The sequence below is a fragment of the Gossypium hirsutum genome, chromosome A03, assembly GCF_007990345.1.
Source record: "Gossypium hirsutum isolate 1008001.06 chromosome A03, Gossypium_hirsutum_v2.1, whole genome shotgun sequence".
Lineage (NCBI taxonomy): Eukaryota > Viridiplantae > Streptophyta > Magnoliopsida > Malvales > Malvaceae > Gossypium > Gossypium hirsutum.
Window position 1 is genome coordinate 16,593,186 of NC_053426.1, and position 26,240 is coordinate 16,619,425.

Genomic DNA, 26,240 nt, shown 5'->3' on the forward strand with positions numbered 1-26,240 from the left:
TTTTCAATTTCAGATTTCGTACGCTATCATCAGACGGGTCAGAAACGATACAGTTGCTCATAAACAAGTACAATGCCGATGTCCCGGACGTGGTCTTACATGTAACTCAATATCGATGCCTCTATCCCAGACAAGGTCTTACATGAAATCAGATACGATGCCGATGTCCCAGACATGGTCTTATACGTAAATCTCAATCGAGGCCTGTGTCCCAGACACGGCCTTACATAATGTCTCAGACAGATGCTAACTTTTTTTAGTAACATACAGAGCTTTTCAAATATTATCATATTATCATACTTTACTCCAAAGATATTCATCAGGCACTCAATGCCCTCCAATACAGATTACAGTTTATATGTACAAAATTTATTTCAATTAGCACGTAATTGTAATTTGACTTACCTCAGACGGATTTCGTACGGAACGAGTCGACTATTCATCTATTTTAGACTTTCCTCGATCTAAGTCCGATTTTCTTTGTTCTTGATCTAATACAATACAAATTCAACCATTCAATAATTCATTTCATTCAATTTAATCCATATACACATATTTAGGGCACTTTGGATTTTAGCCCTTACATTTTCACATTTTGACAATTTAGTCTATTTTTCACAAAATCACAAATATGCAAAATTCATCAAGACTATAGCTTGGCTGAATATACATGACTTCCATGCCAACCCAAATAACATATTTAATTCACAAGTTAGTCCTTCAAAACCTCATTTTCACAATTTAGTCTAAATAGTTCGATTTCATCAAAAACTCAAAAACAAAACTTATGAACCATCTACCAAGCCTTCATAATTCATTTAAAAACATTACAAAACTCATGATATCAACAATGGAATTTCATGAAATCTTTAACAGAAATAGAAATTCAGACATGGGCTTTGAAGAACACTAAGCAACGATCACAGAAACGTAGAAATTATCAAAAACGGACAAAAATCCATACCTTAATTGAGCTTTAATCTAGCCGAACCCTAAATGTTTTTATTTCTTTTCTCTCTTTGAATTTCAGCAAGTGTGGATGAACATTTCATCCATTAACATGTTTTATTTTATTATATCACTAATTATTTTTCTTTTTCCCATTTTGCCCTTAAATAATAAACATTAAACTTACCAACTATATGTCCATGTTTGTCCACCACTAAGATAAATGGTCAATTTGACATGCAATGACCTTTATTTTAAAAGCCAAGACAAATAGGTGCTTTAGCATCTAGCACTCAATTTTTACACTTTACGCGATTTAATCCTATTTCATAATTAAGCACAGAAACAGACAAATTAAATCATATAAATTCCATAGATGTAAATTCACATATCACATACACAAAAAATAATATTAAAATATTTTTCAGACTCGAATTTTTGGTCCTGAAACCAGCATTCCGACTAGGGTCAAAATCGGACTGTTACAAATCTCATCAGTTTGGACAAATTACCTTCTCGAGTATGCCTTTTATCTCTTTGTTTGCCAGTTTAGCTTGCCCATTTGTTTGTGGAGGGTAAGCTGTGGCAACCTTGTGCTTCACTCCATGTCTATCAAGTAACCATTTCAACCATTTGTTCACAAAATGAGACCCTTCATCACTAATGATAGCCCTAGGAATTTCAAACCTTGTGAATACATGTTCTACAAAAACTTCATCACAACCTTGGCATTGTTCATCAAATATGCCTCGGCATTAACCCACTTAGACACGTAGTCTACTACTACCAATATTTACTTGTGACCGAAAGACAGAGGGAAAGGACCAAGGAAGTCAATACCCCAAACATTGAATAATTTTACCTCAATGATGTTTGTTCGGGGTATCTCATTTCTATTGGTGACTTTTCCAACCTTTTGGCACCAATCACAACTCTTTACGTTAGCAAATGCGTCTTTGAATAGTGTTGGCCAAAAGAATCTGACTTGCAATACTTTGGCTGCAGTACGTGTACATCCAAAGTGTCTCCCACTTGGAGCTGTGTGGAAATGATATAAAATCTCATATAATTCATCTTTTGCCACAAATCTCCTGATCATTTGATCTGCACACTTTCTGACAAGAATGGTTATTCCCAGAAATAGTACTTCAGATCGTGAAGAACTTTTTCTTTTGTTGATATGACTTATCAAGGGGGATTAAACCCCAAGGTAGATAGTTAGAAAAATCAGCAAGCCAAGGGGTATTATGGATATGATTTACCTTAAGTATGTGTTCATTTGGGAATGTCTCTTGAATTATTATAATTGGAGAAGTCCCTTCTTGTGGCTCCAATCTGGAAAAGTGGTTTGCTACTTGGTTTTTTACTCCCTTTTGATCTTGAATTTTTAGATCGAATTTTTGGAGTAAAAGCACCCATCGAATAAACCTCAGTTTAGCGTCTTTCTTGGAAAATAAGTATTTAATTGTCATAAACTCACTTTGGTACCTACAAGATAAGATCAAAACTTGTCAAAAGCAAACCCAATAGCAAGTAACTATTTCTTTGTTACCATATAATTCAATTGAGCTCCTGTTAGAGTTAGACTTGCATAGTAGATGGGATGAAAAACTTTGTTCCTTCGTTGGCCTATCATAGCTCCTATTGCGAAATCATTTATGTCAGACATCAATCAAATGGTAAAGCTTAGTCCGTTGTGATGATGATTGGTGTCGAAACTAATTGACTTTTCAAATAATTGAAAGCTCTTAAACACTTCTCATCAAAATTGAACATCGTGTCCTTCTCCAATAATTTACATAAGGGTTTAGTAATTTTGGAAAAGTCATTGATAAATCTCCGATAGAAACTAGCGTGGCCCAAAAAGCTCCTAACACCCTTTACAGATGTTGGAGGTGGGAGTTTCTCAATAACATCTACCTTTGCTTTATTTACCTTGATTCCATGTCTCGTTATTTGATGCCCTAAAATAATACCTTTTCGTACCATGAAATGACAATTTTCCCAATTAAGTCTGAGGTTTGTTTCTTCACATCGTATTGGCTATATTGGCTAAGCAATCATCATAAGTATCTACAAACACTGAAAAATCATCCATCAAAAATTCCAAATACTTTTCAACCATGTCAGTAAAAATAGACATCATACATATTTGAAATGTAGCAGGTGCATTATATAAATCAAATGGCATGCGTCTAAATGCAAATGTATTGTACGGGCATGTGAATGTTGTTTTATGTTGATCCTCTAGCGCTACTGTAATATGATTATACCTCGAGTATCCATCAAGGAAACAGTAATAGTCTTGCCCTGCAAGTTTATCCAGCATCTGGTCCAAGAACGACAAAGGAAAATGATCTTTCCTAGTCACCTTGTTCAACTTTTGGTAATATATGCAAATTCTCTATCCCGTAACTGTTTTGGTTGGTATTAACTCATTATTCTCGTTTTCAACGATTGTAATACCTCCTTTCTTTGGCATGCACTGGACTAGACTTACCCACAAACTATATAAAATGGAGTAAATTATACCCGCATCTAACCATTTTATAATCTCTTTCTTTACCACGTCTTTTATGATGGGGTTCAACCTCAGTTGTCCATCAATCGCCCCTTTCTCGCTATATTCCAAAATGATCTTGTACATGCATACAAACGGGCTAATGCCACGAATATTGGTTATGGTCCATCCGATAGCCTTCTTGAAGTGTTTCAATACTAGGATGAGTTTTTCTTCTTGCTCTTTAGTCAACTTCGCTGAAACAATCACATGGAAAGCAGAAGCATTACCTAAATAAACATATTTTAAATGTGAGGAAAGTACCTTCAGTTCTAATTTAGGTGGCTCATCAGTTGATACTTTTGGTTGGGCATAATCCCTACTTTCTAAATCCAAAGATTCAAAGTCGGATTGCGGATTAAATCCCCTTTGATTAGCTTCTAGCAAAACTAAGTATTCCTCCCTATCTTTATTACTTGGAGGGTCTGATGTCAAAATTTTCTCCAATGGGTCATTAATAAAGTTGAGTTCCTTTTCTATGACTAATCTCTCTAACTCGAATACTGCAGAACAATCATCAATTGTGTCAGGAAATCTCATAGACTTAAAAATATTAAATATTACTTGATCGTCTTGAAGATGCATAGTAAGCTCACCCTTCTACACATCAATAAGGGTCATTCCAGTTGCTAGGAAAGGCCTTCCTAGGATGATTGGCACCTCTTTATCTACTTTAAAGTCTAGAATAAAAAGTTAACTAGAAAAATAAATTTATCTACACATACCAATACATCCTTGATTTTTCCTTCAGGATGTGCTAAGGATCAATCTGCTAATTGAAATGTAACTGTAGTTGGTCTAACTTCACTTATCCTTAACTTTCTGAATATGGGCATGGGCATCAAGTTGATGCTTGCACCCAAATCACATAGTGCCTTACCACAATAAGTTGCTCCAATATTGCAAGGTATGGTAAAACATCTAGGGTCCTTCATATTTTAGGGTAGTTTATTTTGAAGATATGCATTGTATTCTTTTGTCAGGGCTACCGTATCAAATTCTTCAAGTCTCCGTTTCTTGGATGGGATATCCTTCATGAATTTGATGTAGTTTGGCATTTCTTAAGTGCTTCTACCAACGGAATGTTGATATGAATTTCCTCGAGTACATCTAAGAATTTCTTGAACTGGATTTCCTATTTCTGTTTTTGAATACTTTGAAGGTAAGGTGGTGGAGGATTCTTTACTGGAACTGGATAATTCGTCTTTTGTGGCAATTTTGTATCTAACGAAGTTGTTAGTTTATCAGAATTAACTGGTTCAGAAATTACCTTATCGGGTTTTGTAGATTCTGGTTCTGGTGAAACTGGAATTTCAACACTTGGTTGAACTTCCACTAAATCTTGAGCATCAGCTGGCTCCTTTTCAACTTTGACAAGGTTGGGATCTAATGTCTTTTCGCTCCTCAATGTCAATGATTTACAATGCTCTCTCTTCAGATTTCTTGGATTTTCCGTATCACTAGGAAAAATGCCTTATGGTTGATTCCTAAGTTCAATAGCAAGTTGACCTACTTAATTCTTCAAATTCCTTAAAGTGGCTTTATTCTTTTCCATATGTGCCTTCAATAAGTTCTCTAAGCTATTGGAAGGTTCAACTTGAGTTGATTTTTGAACTTGTTAGGTAAAAATAGGAGGCTGGGTCGGTCTAGGTTGTGCATAAGTGTTATTGGTTCTAGCCCCTTAGTTACTCTTAGAAAAGTTAGAGTGGTTTCGCCAAGATGGGCTATAAAATTGGACTGCAGTCATTTCCTTTTTCGGTTTTGGTTTTGGTTTTAGTTTCCCATATAATACACAGATTCTGGGTTTGATAGACATTCTTCGAACAAATGCCTTTCCCCACGATAAACATAGACTACATTTTTAAATTGATTGGTGGCTGAGCTGCAAAACTATTAAACCCATTAGTGGCAAACTTTTTAAGCATTGAGGAAATCGAAGATACCTGAGATGCTAGTGAAGTGAGTGGATCCGCTTCATGTATTCCTGCGACTCGTCTCCCTGACGCTACTCAATTGGTTAGCCATTGATAATTATTGTTGGCAATTCTTTCAATGATTTCATAAGCCTCATTATAAGATTTAGAAAGGAGAGCACCATTAGCAAAAGCTACCACTATCATCCTCGTGTGAGCATTTAGACTGTTATAGAATGCTTCTAATTGGATGCAATGAGGGATTTCATGATGAGGGCATCTTTGTAATAGTTCTTTAAACCTTTCTCACACCTCATACAAGGACTCATCATCCAACTGTTAGAAGGTAGTAATCTCATTCCTCAACTTAGCATTCTTGCTAGGTGGAAAGTACTTCACAAGAAATCTTTCTTCTAACTCTTGCCATGTGGTAATGGAATTTGGTGGTAATAAATTCAACCAAGCTCGAGCTCTTTAGAGAATATGAGAACAACTTTAATCATAGTGCATCTTCAGGTGCTTCAGCTAGCTTGAAAAAATAGCTCACCTCCATAAACAGTCTTAAGTGAAGGTGATGATTTTCGATAGGCATTCCACTAAATTAGCCCACTGTTTGAAGCATTTGGAACATAACCGACTTTAGTTCAAATTGTTGTGCCTCGATTTTGGGTCTTCTAATACTCGGATTAAGCTCATGAAACAATGGCACGACATATTTTCTTAAAGCTCTATCCCTATCATCAGCAATAAGGATAGAATGTTGAACTTGATTCACCCCGCTTCCTTGATTCTGGTTTTCAAAGTTTGATAAACCGTAATTTACACATATTTTTACCCCATGTTTAACGCATTTTATGGATGATTTTCCATTAGAATTGGTGAATTCGATGCTCCTAATGCTTTAATTTCATGTTTTATACTTAGGAGAGCATAGGAGAGCGAAAGGAACAAGAAACAGGCTAAAAACGGAGAAAATGGGTCAAAGTACGAAATCAACACGGCCTGGACCTCCTCACACGGGCAGACCACACAGCCGTGTCAATTTGGCAGGCTCGAACACAGCCTGAAGTAATCGAACACAGGCGTGTCCCTGTCGAGCCAAGTTAAGTCCAATTCGAAAAATGCCACTTTTGAGAGCTCATAGGCATTCCAAAGCCTATAAATACACCCTAGAAGAGGAGAAAAGGGACACAGATTAGGGAGTAAGGAATTACTCCAAGGAAGCCGATTGATCCATCTCAAAAGCCGAATTCATCATCAAGATTGAAGATCTCTCCTCAATTCCCCTTCAGGAGTTTTGGGTTTTCTTTATGTTTTGTATTCTTTATTTTTCTGAGATATTTTCTTATTTAGTTATAGACTAAATCCCCTAAATACCTAATGGGAATGAAATCTAAGACGAATCTTGCTATTATTTTCTGACTCGTATGATAAATATTTAACTTGTTCTTAATTATGTGTTCTTAATTCTTGTTTTGATATCCCAGGATATTGATTCAAGATAAGATCTTATTCAGAGGAGGAATAGACCCTGTCTAAGAGTATATTTATCATAATTAAGCGGAGTTGATTGCGCGCCTAGATATAGGGTGACAAGATTTTGCCGGATTAGGGTGAAACCTAATAAGGGGATCCATAAATCGAGTTAATGCAACCCTAGAGTGTTAATTAGAGAAAAGTCTCAGTTATTAAATCTAGGGATTAGACGTTATTAGTCTTGAATAGGGATAATAACATAACTTAGGGATTTCTATGGAACAAGTTGAATGAATAAATCGTCCGATTCGGAGCCAGAATAACAAGTAAAGTCTAGGTGGATTTTTCCTTAGGTATTGTCTTAAGTCAATCGATTTTTCCCAAAAGTAATTCCCCAATTCTTTTCTCTGTGAGTTCTTAGTTTAGATAATTAGTTAGTTAAAAACAAAACCCCATTATTCTTAAGCTAGATAATAAAAAGACAGTCATTACTAGTACTTTTAGTTCCTTTGGGTTCGACAACCTGGTCTTGCTAAAACTATACTACTGTTAGATAGGTACACTTGCCTACATCACGATAATAGTTAGTTTCAAGAATGATTAATTATAAATATTTAAAACCTATCACGAAATATCGCGATCAAACTTCATCTCTTTAGTCCTTCTTTGACTTGTTTGTCCTTTTTTTTATCGAAAAGTTTTTTCAATTTCAGAATCTAGAGGGAGTAAATTGATAATTCGATCAATACTCATAAATAACTTAAACAATCACAGAAAAAAATGGAATTAAATTAAACAGAAAAAAAACCAAAATGTAAAATTAACAAATTCACAAATAATGACTTTTAAAACATTCCCGGAAACAATGCCAAAAACTTGGAACGATGGAAATGTGCAAGTGTACACAATCGCAACAAGTAATAAAGTGATAAGTAAATGTCAAGTTATCGTACCCACAGAGACTGTGTAAGAAAATATTTATCAAATGCAATTAAAAACACTTTGGTGAATGAAAATTGTTTGTTTTGGAAAAGGGTTTAATAAAACTAGATTTTAACTAAGTAAATTAACTAAGAAAATTAAAAGGTAAAAAATTTCAACGCACGATTTTTGAAAAACAAGTTTAATCAATATTCCATAATTGTGTTAGATCAATTATAATTCTTAACTTAATATTACTAAAACAATGTTCATGTTGTTATGAATATATTCACTGCAACTTGGTAATTTGTTAACTATAACACATATAGACTTACAAAATTAACTAATCTCTTAAACATATTACTATGTCAATTCAAACAATTAATCAATTTTAATAAGAAAGTAAAATATTAAGTGAAGTAACAATATATTCCTACATTGAAACGGTTTAATCACAATAATCTTGCAAGTTATGCAAGGTATTGTACAGCTTAATACCGTCGCTAATTTAACCCTCAACTACCTTAGAAGATTAAATATGCATTGATTAAGTATTGTATCAGTTAATTACAATTTCAATATGATTAATAATTAATTCATTAGTTACTTACAATTATAATGCAAGTATAACATAATCATGGTTTTACTTAATCAAACAATTTACCAAGACCTGTAACAACACAAACATGATTTTAATAACTTAAGTAGACGAAATGCAATCAACCTAACACGAATTAAATTTAAGTTATGTTAACTAAATTTAGAATAAAAACATAACAAATATTCATAGACATGTTTATAACAACAACAAGAAAAGTTAAAAGATAGGAAACTATTAAATCTGGTGTTTCTTCGAAACCTAACTAGTTTGCTCTACTCCACCTTCTCTGCTCGTTCTGTTGAACCAAGGATTCTACAAGCACTTGAATGCTGCTACCCAAGGTGGTTAAAGGGCTCCTTTTCAAGAGGGAAATCGGCAAAGGAAATAGAAGGGAAAAAGGGGAACCAAAGAGAGGTTTTGGAAGAGAGAAAGTGAATAAAATAGAGAGAGATGTGTGGAATAAATAGGTGAAAGGGGGTATTTATAAGTGGGAGTGGCTGCTAAAAGTAGCAAATAATTAGCAAGCATGAGCTCCCCCATGTCCAGCCACTACTCATGCACAAGTTGAAGATTTCAACTTGCTATACTTAGCTAGGGGAAAATCTACAAAAGCATAATAAGTGGAGGGGTTTGAATGTGATTTCAAGGAGAATTAAAGGGCTGATTTGCAAGTCAATAAATCAGCTAATTTGAGCTGATTGGGTCAGCATTTTGGAAGGGTTTGGGCAGCCCAATTGCTCGGTTGGATCAGTATTTCGTTTTAGCACAACTAGGCCTCTTTTCCATAATATAATTAATAATAATTATTTAACCCAAAATAAATTGGATAAAAATTAAAATTAATTATATTATGTATTAATATTCATAATTTGGGCCATCTTAGGTTGAAAAATTAATTCGCCTCAATGCTTCAGAAATTGCTTCATGGTTTTGAACTTCTAGTAGCGTCTGCCGAGCCAATTTTCACCATTTGTGCAAATTTATCCAAAATAAATCAAAATTTATGAAAATTTATTATAAAATTAATCAAAATTAAATATGTTAGTAATTTAAGTACAATTTAATTATTTTGTAATTGTATTATATTTTTTTGACAAAATTACTACGAAATTGCATGAATTTGAGTAAAAAATGGTATGAAAAAGTCTATATATTTTCGTGTTTCCAGTTTCACGCGCAGCTGTTTCAGTTTGAAATTTAAACTCGTACTAGATAAATCACCCTAGAAAAGAGGAGAAGATTAGCACAAACTGATTGGCTGAACTCTATTTAGAAAAGGACGATGAAGGGAACCTAAAAAGGCATTCCAGAGAGAATTAGAAGAGTAAGAGATCTCGAGTGGAAGAGGAAGTCATCCTCTCGGTCAACACAGGACTGTGCTGCTGAAGTGTCGACCAGCGGAAGCTGTTTTCTTGATGCTCTTCCGTTATTTCCTTAATGCTCTCTTGTGAACTTATTTGGTTGTAAACGACAGTGATGGTTTGGAATTATATTTTCCAACCGATGAATTAAATCTCTTCAGGTTGGGGTTATTTTGATGATACTTAATTGTTTTAAGTTCCATGCATGGTATAAATCTGATTATTTTATTGCCCATTCAATTGTTTAAGTGCAATCCCTAGGAATAGTCGATGACATATTATTTTTGTTAAGTTAATTTAATGCGGGAAAGGTTAGATTACTTAACTAATATTGGATTGCATGAGCAACATTCGAATGATGCTTGTATCATAAAGAAGGAATTACACAGATTACTGTAATAAGACCCTGTATGAGCAGAGATAGGGACTTGAGGTTTTTTCCCTAAAAGATGCAAGCCACTCTAGGACTCTTCTACACAATAAGTTAATCAAGATTTTACCACAATATTATTGCCAGTAAGGTTGATTCTGAGTAATCCCAACCTTCAACACAAATATCGTAGACACTATACTTGATTCTCTAACGAAATATCTTGGTTTTAGCATTCTTAGTTGATTATTTTTTCATTTATATATTATTCACGCAATAGTTCCCATATTTACATTTCTGTTATAACCTTTGCCATAACATTTCCTTCAATCATTTTACTATAGCGTTAACTTGACCCTATTAAGATAACTTGACCAATTTTTCACCTCAATCTAATCCTTGTGAGAACGATACTCACTTATCTCTTTATTACTTGAATCGACGTGTATACTTGCACAAAAATCGCAAACCATTTTACACGCAACAATATAAACAAATAAAATATGTATTCCCAATTAGTATAATAAAAATATCAAATAATATATATGATAAATTATTTGATACATTTTTAGAGAAATTTTTAAACTCTACAAGTAGTGCTTAAAAGGTAACACATGTCCCATTTAGAGTGTACTCAACTAATTAAAAAAAAGTATTTAAAAAAAAGACATATACCAATAATTGAAGTCTACTTGTAAAACTAAAATATTCTGTTAAAATGTATCGGATAATGATCCTATATATATTTCATTTATCTAAGAAAAGAGGAAGAACTTCCTCGATAAAGTAATTGGCAAGGTAAATGTAGGCTTGTTGAGTGGGATGAAAGCTATCCCAAACAAAAACTCTCAAGGATTTCTACATGTTAGAGTAAACTTTGTCGATAATGCAATTGGCAAGGTAAATGTAGGCTTGTTGAGCTGGAATGCTATTCCAAAACAAAAAACTTTGAAGGATCTCTACATATTGGAGTTAATGGATTGCACAAGAATGATGCCTCTTGGAGTCCGGTGCCACAACAATCTCTCTTTGTTTCTGCAAATCCTGTTTCACATAAATAATAATAATGTTATTCAAATTTTTTATTTTTATAAAATTTTGACTCGTGCGTTTGCTATATTTACAAATCTAAAAGCCAAATATAACTAGACGTGTTTAAAGATCCAACTCATTTACCATAATGTTGAGGATAATTAATCATGTCATATAATGGTTGATAAATGTCTGCATATACAAGTTTGCTTCCTGGGATCTTTTCTTGTAGTTCAGGCAACAGTTTGGCAAGCTTCTTGTTATAAGATCCAGCGTCTGAGTTCTGATCTTCCAAACATTTTCGATTTGTTGGAATCTCAAATTTATCCGTCATTTGAATCAGTAAGCAACCGATGGGTGGCAGTCCGAGTACGATCATTTTCCGGCATCCGTGTTCTTATAATTCCTATATATAAATAAATTCAATAATAATATATTACTGCATATTGGTTAGACCTCTGCGTTGATAAGACTTTTGAGATAATATTGTTAGGAGAAGGACGACATAGCTCAAATGTGAATTATAAAACTGATATTCGGGATAAAAAAATATTAGGCATAATGTCAAATTTAGTCTTTAAGGTTTATATTTTTTTAACTAAATTTGACTCTCAACTTTTTAAAAAGATTAAACTCTCAACCTTTTGAAAAAAAAAGTAAGAATGATGTCTTTTCAAGGAGAATATTAACTAAAATGTTAAAAGATAGCTGGCATAACTATTCATTGTACTCCATTCTAAATTTTTTGAATTTTATTATATTTTTAAAATTTTAATTTTGATTTTTTTATAAATTTTGAATTATTTGTTGATGTGACATAAAATAAATAATCTTATGTTAACATAATGTGCACATGGACTATCATGTAAGCTACAATCCAACTACGATAAAAAAAACAATGCTTTAGTCCCATTAGTAAAACGATTTTACGCTTTTTTAAAAAGTTAATGATCAAATTTAACTGAAAAAAATAAAAATTAAATTAACAAAAAATTATAATCGTTAAGAGCTAAATTTATCAACAAAATATTTATCATTTAAATGTCATTAAATATTATTATTATATTCCATCATTACTATTTTACATTTTGCCTCTCACAATTGCCTATATTAATATGAAATAAATCCTGACGATTCTCGGGTTAAGGGAGTAAGCAGTGTAATTAATTACCTTGAGAAAATCTTCTAGTTTCTGAAGCAGAAAATGTTGGTATCCAACAATGTCGAACTCCAATCGTCTGGTCGGAATATCATACAAATTGAAAATGAAATCATTAGTCCCTGCATTAATCATTACCAGAGCTTCGCCAATGATGTTGTTGGCCTTATCTTTTCCGACAATTCCCTTAAGCTTGTCTATGTAACTCTTGAGTATCTCAACTTGTTTTGAAACTGGGATGACATTGGATAACCTAGTAGTTAAATAATCATATCCTGATCCAGCTGAGGCGAAGGCGTAACGCCGGTTCAGTGCTCATTTTCCGATAGATTTGGCTTCAGGAACTGCGGGACATCATCTTTGATACCTAGAAATGATGCGAGGAAATCGGGGACAAGTTTTCCGTCGGAAAACCTCCCTGTCGGAATGTGGTCGGGAAAGTTTTCGCCATACGGTGGCATGTTAGCTTTAAACAATTGAGAAATGTTAAACATATTTAACTTCTTTATTAATGGATGACTATTTTGTAGTAAAAAATAATTTGATTATCAGTGGATCTCAAGTTTTAAGAAATCAAATCATCTGTATCAAAAAATATATATTAAATATTAAAAAAAAATCTGAACCTAATAATTGGATGTTAAATATTAAAATTATAAATTTGTACATAAAATATTAAAAAAAACATTTAAAAAATCAATTAAATCCTTATTTGAAAAGTGCATCAAATTAAGTCATTTAAATCATGATGGATATTGAATTGAGCTTTTAAATTTATTTTGATGTTAAAGTTTAAGATGAATTGTTAAATGCTGATGTGACAACTAACATGAAAAAAATAATGATATGATAGTATAATGATATGTAGAGCTTAATTGATTTATTATTATTATTCTTTTACAAGGGATTCATTATTTATTTAATTCTATTTATTTTAAAATTTTATTAATAAAATTATAAAAAAAAATAAAAAAAAAATTATTTTAAGAATTTTTATTTAAATAAACATCTAAACCCTGGTAGAATAATTAAACTATCAACATCATTATTGTTATTTTTATGCCAGTCGCTACGTAATGCCAGCTGACCACGTCACTTAGGTAAATTTAAAGAGTTGAATTGGGTAATATTTGGAGGAAAGAAGAAATGATTGGCTAACCTTTAGTTAGTTAGGCAAAATATTAATTGGCGGTTATTGTAACTTGATTTATAATTATTTTCTCTTAAAGAAACTATGATCTTCAAGAAAACGTAAGATAGTTGGCACAGCAGAAAAATAAAATAGAGTAGGATGGTTGATGATAATTTCAACAACATGAGCATGTTGAGATGTCTAACATTCTTCTTATCTATACCAATTACTTTGATTTTTTTATTAATGAGACTCATATCTCATTTAATTTTAATTATAAAATATAAAAATAAATTATTTTTAAATATGTTATTTTTCTTGAAATTAGAAATATAAATAATACACTTTTAAGTAAAGCATAATAACTTATTTGACCCTTCAATTTTACAAACAAAAAAGAATCATTTTAGCCACCCATTTAATTTTTTTTCCTCTTTTAACCTTAGAACTTGCTTTTTTTGTCAAATTACCCTAAAATGAATGGAAAATTTTATGGACATGGCATCCACATGTATGCCACATCAACAATTAATTTTTCTAGAAACACAATATTAAATTTTTTTTATTTTTTTGAAATTTTTAATTTTTAAAAATTAATTAATTGATAACATGACATTCACGTGGCAATCCATGTATATGCCATGTTAGCAAAAGTTAATAGATGTTTACTTTTCTGTCCATTTTGGGGTAATTTGATAAAGAATGCAAGTTTAAGAGCTAAAAGATGTGAAAATTTAAATGGAGGGCTAAAATGATTTTTTTTTTTTTGTAAAGTGGGAGTAGGCTTGATCATGGGTCGAGCCCCCTGCCAGGTCCGAAGGCTTGCTCGAAAAGTGGGAGGATTTGGGCAAAAAATATAGGCTCGAAAAATGGGCTTGGGCAAAAAATAAAGCTTGTTCTCAAAATGGGTCGGGTCTCAGGTATAATTTTTTTGGCCTAGGCTCTGCTTGGCTTGATCTAAATCACATGCTTATACTATTTTTTGTATTTTCAATTTGTTAGAAAACATTTATTTTAATATTTTTAGTGTATTTTATGTATTATATTTTTAAGTTTGTTTTTATAAAAAAATAATAATCTAAAAAAATTATTATAGTCAAGCCGGGTCGGGGTTTAGTTTAGCATTTTTAATATGGGTTGTGCTTAGGCAAACACTAATTTTTTAGGCTGGGCTGAGCCGAGAAAGCTGGCTTGGCCCATGATCAGGTCTAAGTGGGAGGGCCAAATAAGTCATTATGCCTTTGAAGAATTACAATCAAACTTAAACTAAAAGATAACCTACTCAAATGGTTACCTAACTTTTAGAGCACTTTCATTTTAGTCATGCAAAATGAAATCTTTTCAATTCCTAAAAAATTTATTTAAATATAATTAAATATAATTACTAAACACAAATAAATACAAAAACCTTAAACTTTAAACCCTAAACATTCTTACACTCAAAAAAGAAGAAAAATATACTTATAATTAAATATTTAGTAATGTTTAAATGAAGTTATAAGTATTTATTTATAAGTCACTCAAGTATAAAAGTGTTTCTATTTTTTTCATCCAACTAATTTTTTTATTTAGTCACTATATTTTCAAATTTTAAATTTTTTGGTCATTTTGTTGTTAAGTCGATAACAAAAGTGACATGGCCTTTCTTATTAGTATAATAACAAATTTAGTCCTCTAATATTTAGCCATTTTATCAATTTGGTTCTAATTTTAAAATATTTAATACATTTAGTTCTCAATGTTTACAAAATTTGTCAATTTAGTCCTATACTAAAAAATTCAAAAAAAAGTAGATGAAAATAAAGATAAGAGGATTATTAAAAAATATTAAAGGTATTTGGGTTAGTAGAGAGTTTTTAAAAAAAAATCAAAATTTTTATAATTGTATAATTTTATAAATAATTATATATATATTTAAATTTTTAATAATTTGTATATATTTCTATTTTTAAATAGTTATGTTTTTTTTTAATTGATATGATTTTTTTAAAATTAGGACTAAAATAATAGAATGTGTAAACAGTAAAGGCTAAAATTATTATTATACCAATCATAAAAAATTCATGTTAGCATTTTGTTATGGGCTTAACGACAAGGTAACGAAAAAGTCAAATTTCAAAAGCATTAATAACTTAATTTAAAATTTTAAATAGAAATGTAACAAAAATGTTGTACAATAATATATCACATTAATCGTATCTTATTTATTCCATTTTAATTTATTAAACTAGTGATCCAAGATTACCATTTTATGTCAACAAAACATAATCGTACTGACTTGCTTGTGCTTCTATAAGATTACCCTATAAACAAGGCGTTTCTTAATCTAACTTTAAAGAGATAAAACCATAATTTAGAAGCCATTAAAAGTGGCTTTTAAGTTAAAATTAGACATGTTCATTTGCGCACATGTGTCAGTTTTTCATGTGAATAGAAATACAATACAAATTATTTTTTTGTTTAATATGTAAAATATTTTCATTTATGATAGAAGGCAAAAATTTCCAACACAATCTCCATTTCCTTTTCTAGAATTCAGCATTTTCTTTAAATGATCTCTTTTGTAATAGTCTGAATTTCAACGATGTCGAAAATAGTAGTTCGAAACCATCAAATCCTAAAAATGAACTCGTAGATTATATTATTTAATATTTACGAGCCAAATGTAGTTTTTAAAAGATTTTTAGAATAGTAAATTGTGTTTTATAAAGATTTATTTAGTCAAGAAATTGAGAAAAAGAAGTATCGAGATCTCGATGCTATAAAACGAGCCATAAATATTTTTATAAATATTTACAGAATGTCAATAAGGTAGTATTAAAATTTCGTTAGAAAATTTTGACGTTTGGGTGGTCAATTAAATAAGAAGGATTAAATTGGAAAATGTGTAAAAGTTGCTAAAAGGATTAAATAGCTCAATTGTCAAATGAGGAAGGACTAAAGTGAAAATAAGCCCAAAGGAGATATTTTGGGCGGCAATGGCTGAGAAAAATCAGGAAATGGGTGAAATAAGGGTAAAATTGGAAAATTGCTAAAATTAGCTAAATAAAAGTGGGACTAAATTGGAATATCTAGAATTCTCTTCATTTCTCTTCATATTCATCAGCTGAAAAACAGCCATGGAAGGGGGTTCAAGCTGGTTTTCATGCTCTAGCTTCATGTAAGTTTAATTCTTGCTTTCTCCTTGAAATTTCTATGTTTTTGGAATTTTACAATTGGGTCCAACTTACTATTTCATTAGTTTTTGATTCCATGGCTAATTTTTAAAGTTTTTATGGATGAATGCTGAAATAATATGATGAATAATCATAGAATTGAAGCTTTACTTTTGGTATATGATGATTTTATCAAGTAAAATTGATGGAAATTCATTTTAGGACCTAATTAAGAAAGAGTTTGGAATTAATGTCTAATGCTAAAGTTCTGATTTTTAGTGGTTATGAAGAAGTTTAAAATGATAGAATAAAGTATTAATTGAGAAAAATTAGCTCAATTTAGGGGTTAATTGAGCAAGGACTGAATTGTATAAACTGTGAAATTTGGGGCAAAATGGAAATCAACATTTTTCACTAAAACTGTTTTGGACAGCAATAGTAGTGTAACTTTGAAAAATCACCAAAAATTGTATAAATCGAATTAGAGGATGAATAAAATATGAAATTAAAGCTTATTAAGTCTAGTTTCTTATAAAAGAAACGATGTAAGCAATGGAATTGTGAATCATGAGATATAATAAATTTTATGAGACAAGGTTAGAATGATTTTGGGTTCCCCTATTTTGACTTTGGAAAATCATAAAAAATTGGAGAAAAATAATTAGGGGCTTAAATTTATATGTTTAGAATCCTTAATGAGCCTATTTTCCATAGAAACAAACGAAAACATCATTTGAATCTTGTACGAGAATATAATTAATTTTTAGTGAAGAAGATTCGGAACTGTTAGACAGCAGAATAGGGGTAACGTTAAAGAATAAACTGTACTTATTGGCTAAACCAAAAATTCTTAAATTTTATGGTAAAAATATATATGAGTCTAGTTTCAGGTAAAATTATTGGATCTTAATTTGGAGTTATATAGCTCCAGATATAAATAATTTAGTGACTATGACACAGATGGACAGCTTGAATATTCATAAAAGTAAATAATAAAGATTATAGATAATGTTACTTACAAGTGTGTTATATACATTAAGGATGTGGAATGGAGAGGAGGAGGAGGAAAATATTTACGAATATCCAGCTAGCATGGCTAATTTGCATGTTTTAGGGTTAAGGACTGAATTGAATAAAAGTAAAACTTCAGGGGGTAATTTTGTAAAAATGTCAAAAATGACCAAATTGAAGGGAATGAATTTTTTTTATTATCTAAATTAATAAATTGAATGAAATTTTCAATTTAAGATCGGGTGAAAATTGGGAAAATGGTAAATTACCAAAATGCCCCTTAATCTTGATATTTCTGCAATTTCGCCAAGTAAGTTCGTGTAACTTGAATTATATTCTTAAATGCTTAAAATGCATGTTTTTTATATGAATATGATTTGAATGTTCATTATATGGAAATTTATGAAACATTGATATATTTGAAAAAAAAAGGAAAAAAAATCCCGGTTGAATGGAAGGAAAATTCGATGGATCTCTGAAAAGGAATTGACGGTCAAAAGGATCTAGCCCGAACGGGTGATCCTATCTTGAAATAGCCCTCCCGAAGAATATGTGGAAAATGGATTTAGCCCGGACGGGTAATCCGAATTAGGGTCTGAATTTAGCCTGGATTGGTAATTCAGATCCAAGCTCATTAGAGTAATTGTCGTTGCAGGGGATTTAGCCTGGACTGGTAATCCCGGCAATACTCTATGAGTTTATATTATAGGGGATTTAACCTGGACTGGTAATCCCACTGTAAGGATGAGGTTCACGGGAGTGTGCTCTCTGATATGGAATGTGTAAGATCATGGTTGAAAGATACCATGGCAACCTGATATGAAATGTGTAAGACTGTGACAGCCCAAAATTGACCCTAGTCGGGAAGTGGTTTCGGGACCGCTAAACCGAGTCACCGAAAGGTTTGAATGTGATGTTTATTGTCTAGAATATGTAATCATGAATGTGTGAAAATTTCAAGCTTCGATTTAGTCGATTGCATGTGAAATTAGTCAATAGGACTTATATGAGAAAATTTTAAAATGTGATAGGTCAATGCATGAGGACCTATTAGTGCATGTGGAAGAAAAAGGGGACTTGCATGTCAAATTCCCCCTCCCTAATATGTAGTGGCCGGCCATGCTATGGGTGGAAACATGTCACCAACATGTTGTGTTAGTGATGTATGGTAAGGAAAATAAAATAATAAGCATGATAATTAAATAATGAAAGGAAGGGTGATGAAAAAAAAAGAAAAAAAATAATAATGGTCTCATGCATACACCCCATTGCCGTGAGCTAAAGGAAGGAAAAGAAAGGTTTTGTTCATCCTTTTTCAACCTCTTTTGACCGAAAATCCTAAGGAAGAGGATTAGGAGGAAGTTTGGCCATGCATGTAACTAGATTGAGGTATGTTTAATGTTATTCTTTGAGATTCATGTATATTTTAAGTTGTAAGTTCAAAATCTACCTAGCCATGGTTCAAACTTTGTTAAATGATGGAGATGACATTCGGCCATGAATGTTACGTTCTTGGTTGGTATTTTGATGTCTTTGGTGATGAGGTAAGGAGATGGTTGACTTTGGGTGTTTAATAAAAGGGTTTGGATGTGAGAGTGTGTGAGAAGTAGAAATGAGGAGTCTTAGCAACTCCATGAAGGTTCGGCCATGGTAGTTTGAGGATTAGAGATTTTATTTCTTGTTAAAAATTTGATGAATCCTAGTGTGTGAAGTGTTTGAACCAACTAAGGATTAATAGATGCATGGGTACAAAGTAGGAAGAATCGGCTACTATGGTTGACACCAATGCCGAATGTAAAGATGTTATAGTAAATAATGTATGTGATTTGAGTTGATAATGTGAAAAAGGATAATTAGATGTATTATAAATGATATAAAGATTTTAGAAATTATTTTGGTTAGGTGTGTGTATGATTAAGTATATTCGGCAATATACTTAAAGTGAGTACTTGATATTATATGGGAGTATGTATATTCGGCCACATGAGTAAATATATATATGATGTTAAATTTGATTATGTATAATGGGCATTAAGATGTGGAACTTAAGAAATGTAGTCATATGTGGAATTACATGATGTTATAGTTGACATTGTACACACATACATCCATTCGGCCATCAACATGAGTAATTAGTGAGGATGGTTGCCGAATATACAAACATACATAAGCATGTGTAATTGAATTATGAATGTTTAACAAGATGGTTAAACTAGTGAATTATTGATTAAGCTCAAGGAGCTAAAGGAGAAGAATCAAGCAAAGGCAAAGAAAAGATCACTGAGTAGCCGAGTTGGAACCATCTTACCCAACACAAGGTAAGTCATTAAGCATGTAGTTGGTATTATTTCAAATGGTCATAATGTTTATGTATTGATGCTGAATGGAATGAATAAATATACATATATATATATGCATATACGTATGTGATGATGAAATTGTTGAATGAAAAGAAAAGAGGTAAGACGTACTGAGTTGTTGATCTCGGCACTAAACGTGCGGGTATAACCATTTATGACCATGAGATTGGCGCTAAGTGCGCGGGATTAAATTGTACAGCACTAAGTGTGCGATTTGACTATGTTGCACTAAGTGTGCGAAATGAATATGATGCACTAAGTGTGCGAATTGACCATGCGGCACTAAGTGTGCGAGTTTGACTATGTAGCACTAAGTGTGCGATTTGATTACGTAGCACTAAGTGTGCGAGTTGATTATATAGCACTGAGTGTGCGGACTCAATATACATTCGTGAATCATTATGGACACTATGTGTGCGACACTATTGAGTCGATCGCGGACAGCGGATCGGGTAAGTGTCTTGAGTACATGGCTAATAGGTGCTATGCTTATACTTGGTGTTGAGCTCGGTAAGTTTGAACCTATGTGACAAATATACTTGAAGTCACGTACATAAAATTTATCGTAGGATGGGTGAAAGGCCGTTTAGTCGTTTGATTGTAACGAAAATAAATTGATTTATGAAAATGCCTCAATGTCCTATTGATGAGTATATGGAATGTGAATGCATGAATTGATATGAAACTGAATCGATAGGTTGGAGGAACTATGGTATGGTTCGGTATGGATGGAGTAAATTGTCTCGTTCCATTTTGTTTCCTCTTGTGATAATGTTATTGATGGATGGTAGTGCATTGCTTATGACTTACTGAGTTATAAACTCACTCGGTGTTTCCTTGTCACCCATTATAGGTTGCTTGGACTCATCTATTTTTGCGGGGTCAAGCCGTCATCGAAGTCATCACACCGGATAGCAAGTTTTGGTACTTTCTTCTTAGTTGGCTTAGAAGAACATTTTGGCATGTATAAGCTATTACGTTGTGTTTGAACTTTGGCATGTAAACTTTAAGCCATGCGAAAATGGCACGAATGTTCGATTGAGTTGGATCAAGGGTAGGCATGAAATGGACCTAGTTACTTTCGTAACAGATGCTGGCAGCAGCAGTGTCATGAGATTGAAAAATCACTAAAAATAGTAGGAGTGGAATTAATTGATGAATAAATTATGTAATCGAAGCTCGATGAGTCTGTTTTCATGAGGAAGTAACAAAAGATCATATGGGCAGTATATTAAGAGATAATCAGATTTTTGTGGGACAGGGCCAGAACGGTTTCTGGATTCCCTGCTCCGACTTTGGAAATTCATTATAAATTAACCAGAGATAATTAGGGGTAGTACCATATATGTACAGATTCCTCTCTGAGTTAGTTTTCATATAAACAAACGGCATCAATATTGAAGCCCCGTGCAGGGAGATATCCAAGTCGTAATGGGCAAAGGTCAGTGTAGTTGACCCCTGCAACATGGGAGACTTTGACTAATAAACTGTACTAATTGGCCCGACCAAAAATTCTAGAAAAAAATACATAGATGGGCACATGAGTCTAGTTTCTGGGAAAAATCACGAAACTGATTTTCGAGTTACGAAACTCAAGATATGATTTTTAAAACGACTAGTACACAGATTGGGCAGTGTCTGGAAAATAAATTTTATAAGGGGTTAAAGTCAGTTAACACCTCGTGTTCGACTCCGGTGTCGGTTTCGGGTTCGGGGTGTTACATTTGATTGGTATCAGAGCCAGGTTTAGTCAGTTCTAGGCTACCATAGCGCGTATGAGTCTAGCTATACATGCCGAATGTTAATGTTTAAATGTGTGATGACTTCTGACGGTTGAAATGTTTTTGTTTTGATTAGTAAATGGACCCCGGTGAAGAAAGAACCCTAGCGGATGACGTTGAGAGCGTAGCGGCTGCTCCTGCACAAGGGACGCCGCCTGTTGAACCTCAGTCATCTGCGAATAATCAAGGTGAGGGGGCTAAACAAGCCTTCTTTACCATGATGAATGAGTGGGTCGCGCAATATGTCCGAACCAACCCGGCTGTCCAACAATTCCCAAATTTGAATAATCCACCCCAAGAGCCTGTAATGCCATCAGTCGCTGATCCTGTGAGACTGAGTAAGCCACCTGTAGACTTGATTAGGAAGCGTGGGGCCGAGGAGTTCAAGGCCATAGTAACTGATGATGCCGAAAGGGCCGAGTTCTGGCTTGATAACACCATTCGGGTGTTCGATGAATTGTCATGCACACCCGACGAATGTCTAAAATGTGTTGTATCTTTGTTGCGAGACTCAGCCTACTATTGGTGGAGGACCTTGATTTCCATAGTCCCGAACGAGCGAGTAACTTGGGACTTCTTTCAAACGGAATTCCGAAAGAAATTTATTAGCCAACGGTTCATTGATCAGAAGCGTAAGGAGTTCTTGGAACTCAAGCAAGGCCGTATGACTGTATCTGAATACGAACATGAATTCGTAAGACTCAGTAGGTATGCCCGGGAGTGTGTAGCTGATGAGGTTGCTATGTGCAAAAGATTCGAGGAAGGATTGAATGAAGATTTAAAGCTACTAATGGGTATTTTGGAAATAAAAGAATTCGTAACACTAGTCGAACGAGCCTGCAAGGCGGAAGAACTTGGAAAGGAGAAGAGGAAGGCTGAATTTGAAGCTAGAGATCATCGTAAAAGATCGACGGGTAAAGCTCCGTTCTCAGCTGTAAAGAAGTTCAGGGAGGACATTAATAAGTCGAGGGCGACTGCGGGAATTTCCATCAGGGCAAGACCATCGATGGGCTCCCGAGCTACTTCGGTAGCTAGTGTGGGCAATAATCGTCACGAGAAACCTGAATGTCCCCAATGTAGAAGACGACACCTAGGTGAATGTTGGGGCAAGTCTACTAGCAGGGCCTGTTACGGATGCGGTTCGAAGGACCACTTCATTAGAGATTGCACGGAGCTGGATGAGAAGAATAAGATTCAAGGTGCAAGACCTAGTGGAGTGACATCTAGAGGTAGACCACCGAGAATTTTAGGAGGCAGGGGTGGTAGTCAGAGGGGGGCCTCTGATACGGCCGATCGAGCCGAGAACTGTACTCCTGCTAGAGCATATGCCATTCGCGCACGAGAGGAGGCATCCTCCCCCGACGTCATCACTGGTACCTTCACTCTCTTTGATACTAATGTGATTACATTGATTGACCCTGGTTCTACTCATTCATATGTATGCGAAACCTTAGCAACCAGTAAGACTCTACCTGTTGAGTCTACTGAGCTCGTAATTCGAGTATCAAACCCTTTGGGTCAATGCGTACTTGTTGATAAAGTGTGTAAGAGATGCCCTCTAATAATCCGAGAATCCTGTTTTCCGGCCGATTTGATGCTTTTGCCGTTCGACGAGTTTGATGTTATTCTTGGTTTGGATTGGTTAACCGCGCATGATGCGGTTGTGAATTGCAAAAGCAAGACTATCGATTTGAGGTGCGCAAATAACGAAATAATCCGAGTTGAGTCTGCGGACTTAAGGGGGTTGCCAGCTGTAATATCAGCAATGTTGGCCCAGAAATATGTAAGGAAAGGGTGCGAAGCATACCTCGCGTATGTACTTGATGACAAGGAGTTAGAAAAGAAACTCGAATCGGTGCCGGTGGTTTGTGAATACCTGGATGTTTTTCCTGAAGAGTTACCGGGTTTGCCACCTGTTCGGGAGGTAGAGTTTGGTATTGAGCTTGTACCTGGAACTACGCCAATTTCGATCGCTCCGTATCGTATGGCACTAACCGAGTTAAAAGAGTTGAAAGCTCAGTTGCAAGAATTGACGGATAGAGGTTTCGCTCGACCGAGTTTCTCACCTTGGGGTGCACCAGTATTGTTCGTGAAAAAGAAGGACGGAACCATGAGGTTGTGCATTGACTATCGTCAACTGAATAAAGTGACGATAAAGAATAAGTGTCCGTTACCGCGTATTGATGATCTGTTCGATCAATTAAAGGGAGCATCGGTGTTTTCAAAGATAGATTTGAGATCGGGTTATTATCAGTTGCGGATTCGAGATTCGGACGTACCCAAAACTGCTTTCAGAACGAGGTACGGTCACTACGAGTTCTTAGTGATGCCGTTTGGGCTCACTAATGCCCCTGCGGTGTTTATGGATTTGATGAATCGGATCTTCAGGCCGTATTTGGATCGGTTCGTAGTTGTGTTTATTGATGACATCTTGGTCTATTCAAGAGATGAGACCGAACATGCTGAGCATCTGAGGCTAGTGTTGCAAATTTGCGGGATAAGCAGTTATATGCTAAGTTCAGTAAGTGTGAGTTCTGGTTAAGAGAGGTTAGCTTCTTGGGTCATGTGGTATCCGCATCGGGTATTCGAGTTGACCCGAGCAAAATTTTAGCCATACTTAACTGGAAGCCTCCGAGAAATGTTACCGAAGTCCGGAGCTTTCTAGGGCTCGCCGGTTATTACCGACGATTTGTCAAAGGTTTCTCGATGATAGCCACACCAATGACGAAGCTACTTCAAAAGGATGTTAAGTTCGAATGGACGGAGAAATGTCAGAAAAGCTTCGATCAACTGAAAACTCATTTGACTGAAGCTCCAATTTTGGTGCAACCCGAATCGGGTAAAGAGTTTGTCATTTATAGTGACGCATCCCTACTTGGGTTGGGTTGCGTATTGATGCAAGAAGGTCGAGTTGTGGCCTATGCGTCGAGACAATTGAAGCCACACGAGAGAAATTATCGACCCATGATCTCGAACTAGCCGCCATTGTGTTTGCATTGAAAATATGGCGACATTATTTGTTTGGTGAGAAGTGCCATGTGTTTTCGGATCACAAAAGTCTCAAATATTTGATGACTCAACGAGACTTGAATCTGCGACAAAGACGTTGGCTTGAGTTGTTGAAAGATTACGAGCTTGTCATTGATTACCACCCGGGAAAGGCTAATGTGGTTGCGGACGCCTTAAGCCGGAAATCACTGTTTGCTTTGCGAGCGATGAATGTACACTTGTCTGTTCTACCTGACAATGTGTTAGTAGCTGAATTAAAAGCCAAACCATTATTGACTCATCAAATTCGTGAAGCTCAGAAAGTCGATGATGAATTGGTTGCAAAACGAGCTGAGTGTGTTCCGAACAAGGAATCGGAGTTTCAGATTGATGATGATGGTTGTTTGAGGTTTAGAAGTCGTTTGTGTGTTCCAAGGAATTCGGAACTCATTCCGATGATTCTGAACGAAGCCCATTGTAGCCGAATGTCAATTCACCCGGGGAGCACGAAAATGTACAACGACTTGGAACGTCGTTTTGGTGGCATGGTATGAAACGAGACATCTCCGACTTTGTTTCGAGATGTTTAATATGTCAACAAGTGAAAGCGGAACATCAAGTGCCTTCAGGGTTACTTCAGCCGATCATGAACCCGAGTGGAAATGGGACCGAGTCACAATGGACTTTGTGTCTGGACTGCCATTGTCCGCAAGTAAGAAGGATGCGATTTGGGTTGTTGTTGATAGGCTGACTAAGTCGGCTCACTTTATCCCCGTGCGTACGGATCTTTCATTGGATAAACTAGCCGAATTGTATGTCTCTCAGATTGTGAGATTACATGGAGTACCTATTTCTATCGTGTCGGATAGAGATCCGAGATTCACCTCACGATTTTGGAAGAAATTGCAAGAAGCTTTGGGTACCAAGCTGCATTTTAGCACCGCTTTTCACCCCCAAACCGATGGTCAATCCGAGCGGATAATTCAGATACTTGAGGATATGTTGAGATGTTGCATCCTCGAGTTCAGTAGTTCATGGGAACGGTATTTACCTTTGATTGAATTCGCTTACAACAATAGTTTTCAATCAAGTATTAAGATGGCACCTTATGAGGCTTTGTACGGTCGTAAATGCCGTACGCCATTGTTTTGGACCGAGCTTGGTGAAAGTAAAATTTTCGGAGTTGATTTGATTAAAGATGCGAACAAAAAGTAAAGGTAATCCGCGAAAGTCTGAAGGTAGCCACAGATCGTCAAAAATGTATGCGGATTTAAAACGAAAGGACATTGAATATCAGGTGGGAGATAAAGTGTTTCTTAAAGTGTCACCTTGGAAGAAGGTACTCAGATTTGGCCGTAAAGGCAAGTTGAGCCCGAGATTCATTGGGCCGTACGAAATTTCCGAACGAGTGGGGCCGGTTGCATATAGATTGATTTTGCCCCCTGAACTTGAAAGGATGCACGATGTCTTCC

The 26,240-nt window shown here is 34.6% G+C and overlaps 1 non-coding gene across 1 annotated transcript; it reads left to right on the forward strand.

The window, feature by feature from the left end:
• The first annotated feature begins 5,683 nt into the window (after positions 1-5,683).
• On the forward strand, positions 5,684-5,790 carry LOC121227264 (small nucleolar RNA R71). The gene has a single exon (XR_005924896.1). It is a non-coding gene; the product is annotated as a small nucleolar RNA R71 (small nucleolar RNA).
• The last annotated feature ends 20,450 nt before the right edge of the window (positions 5,791-26,240 follow it).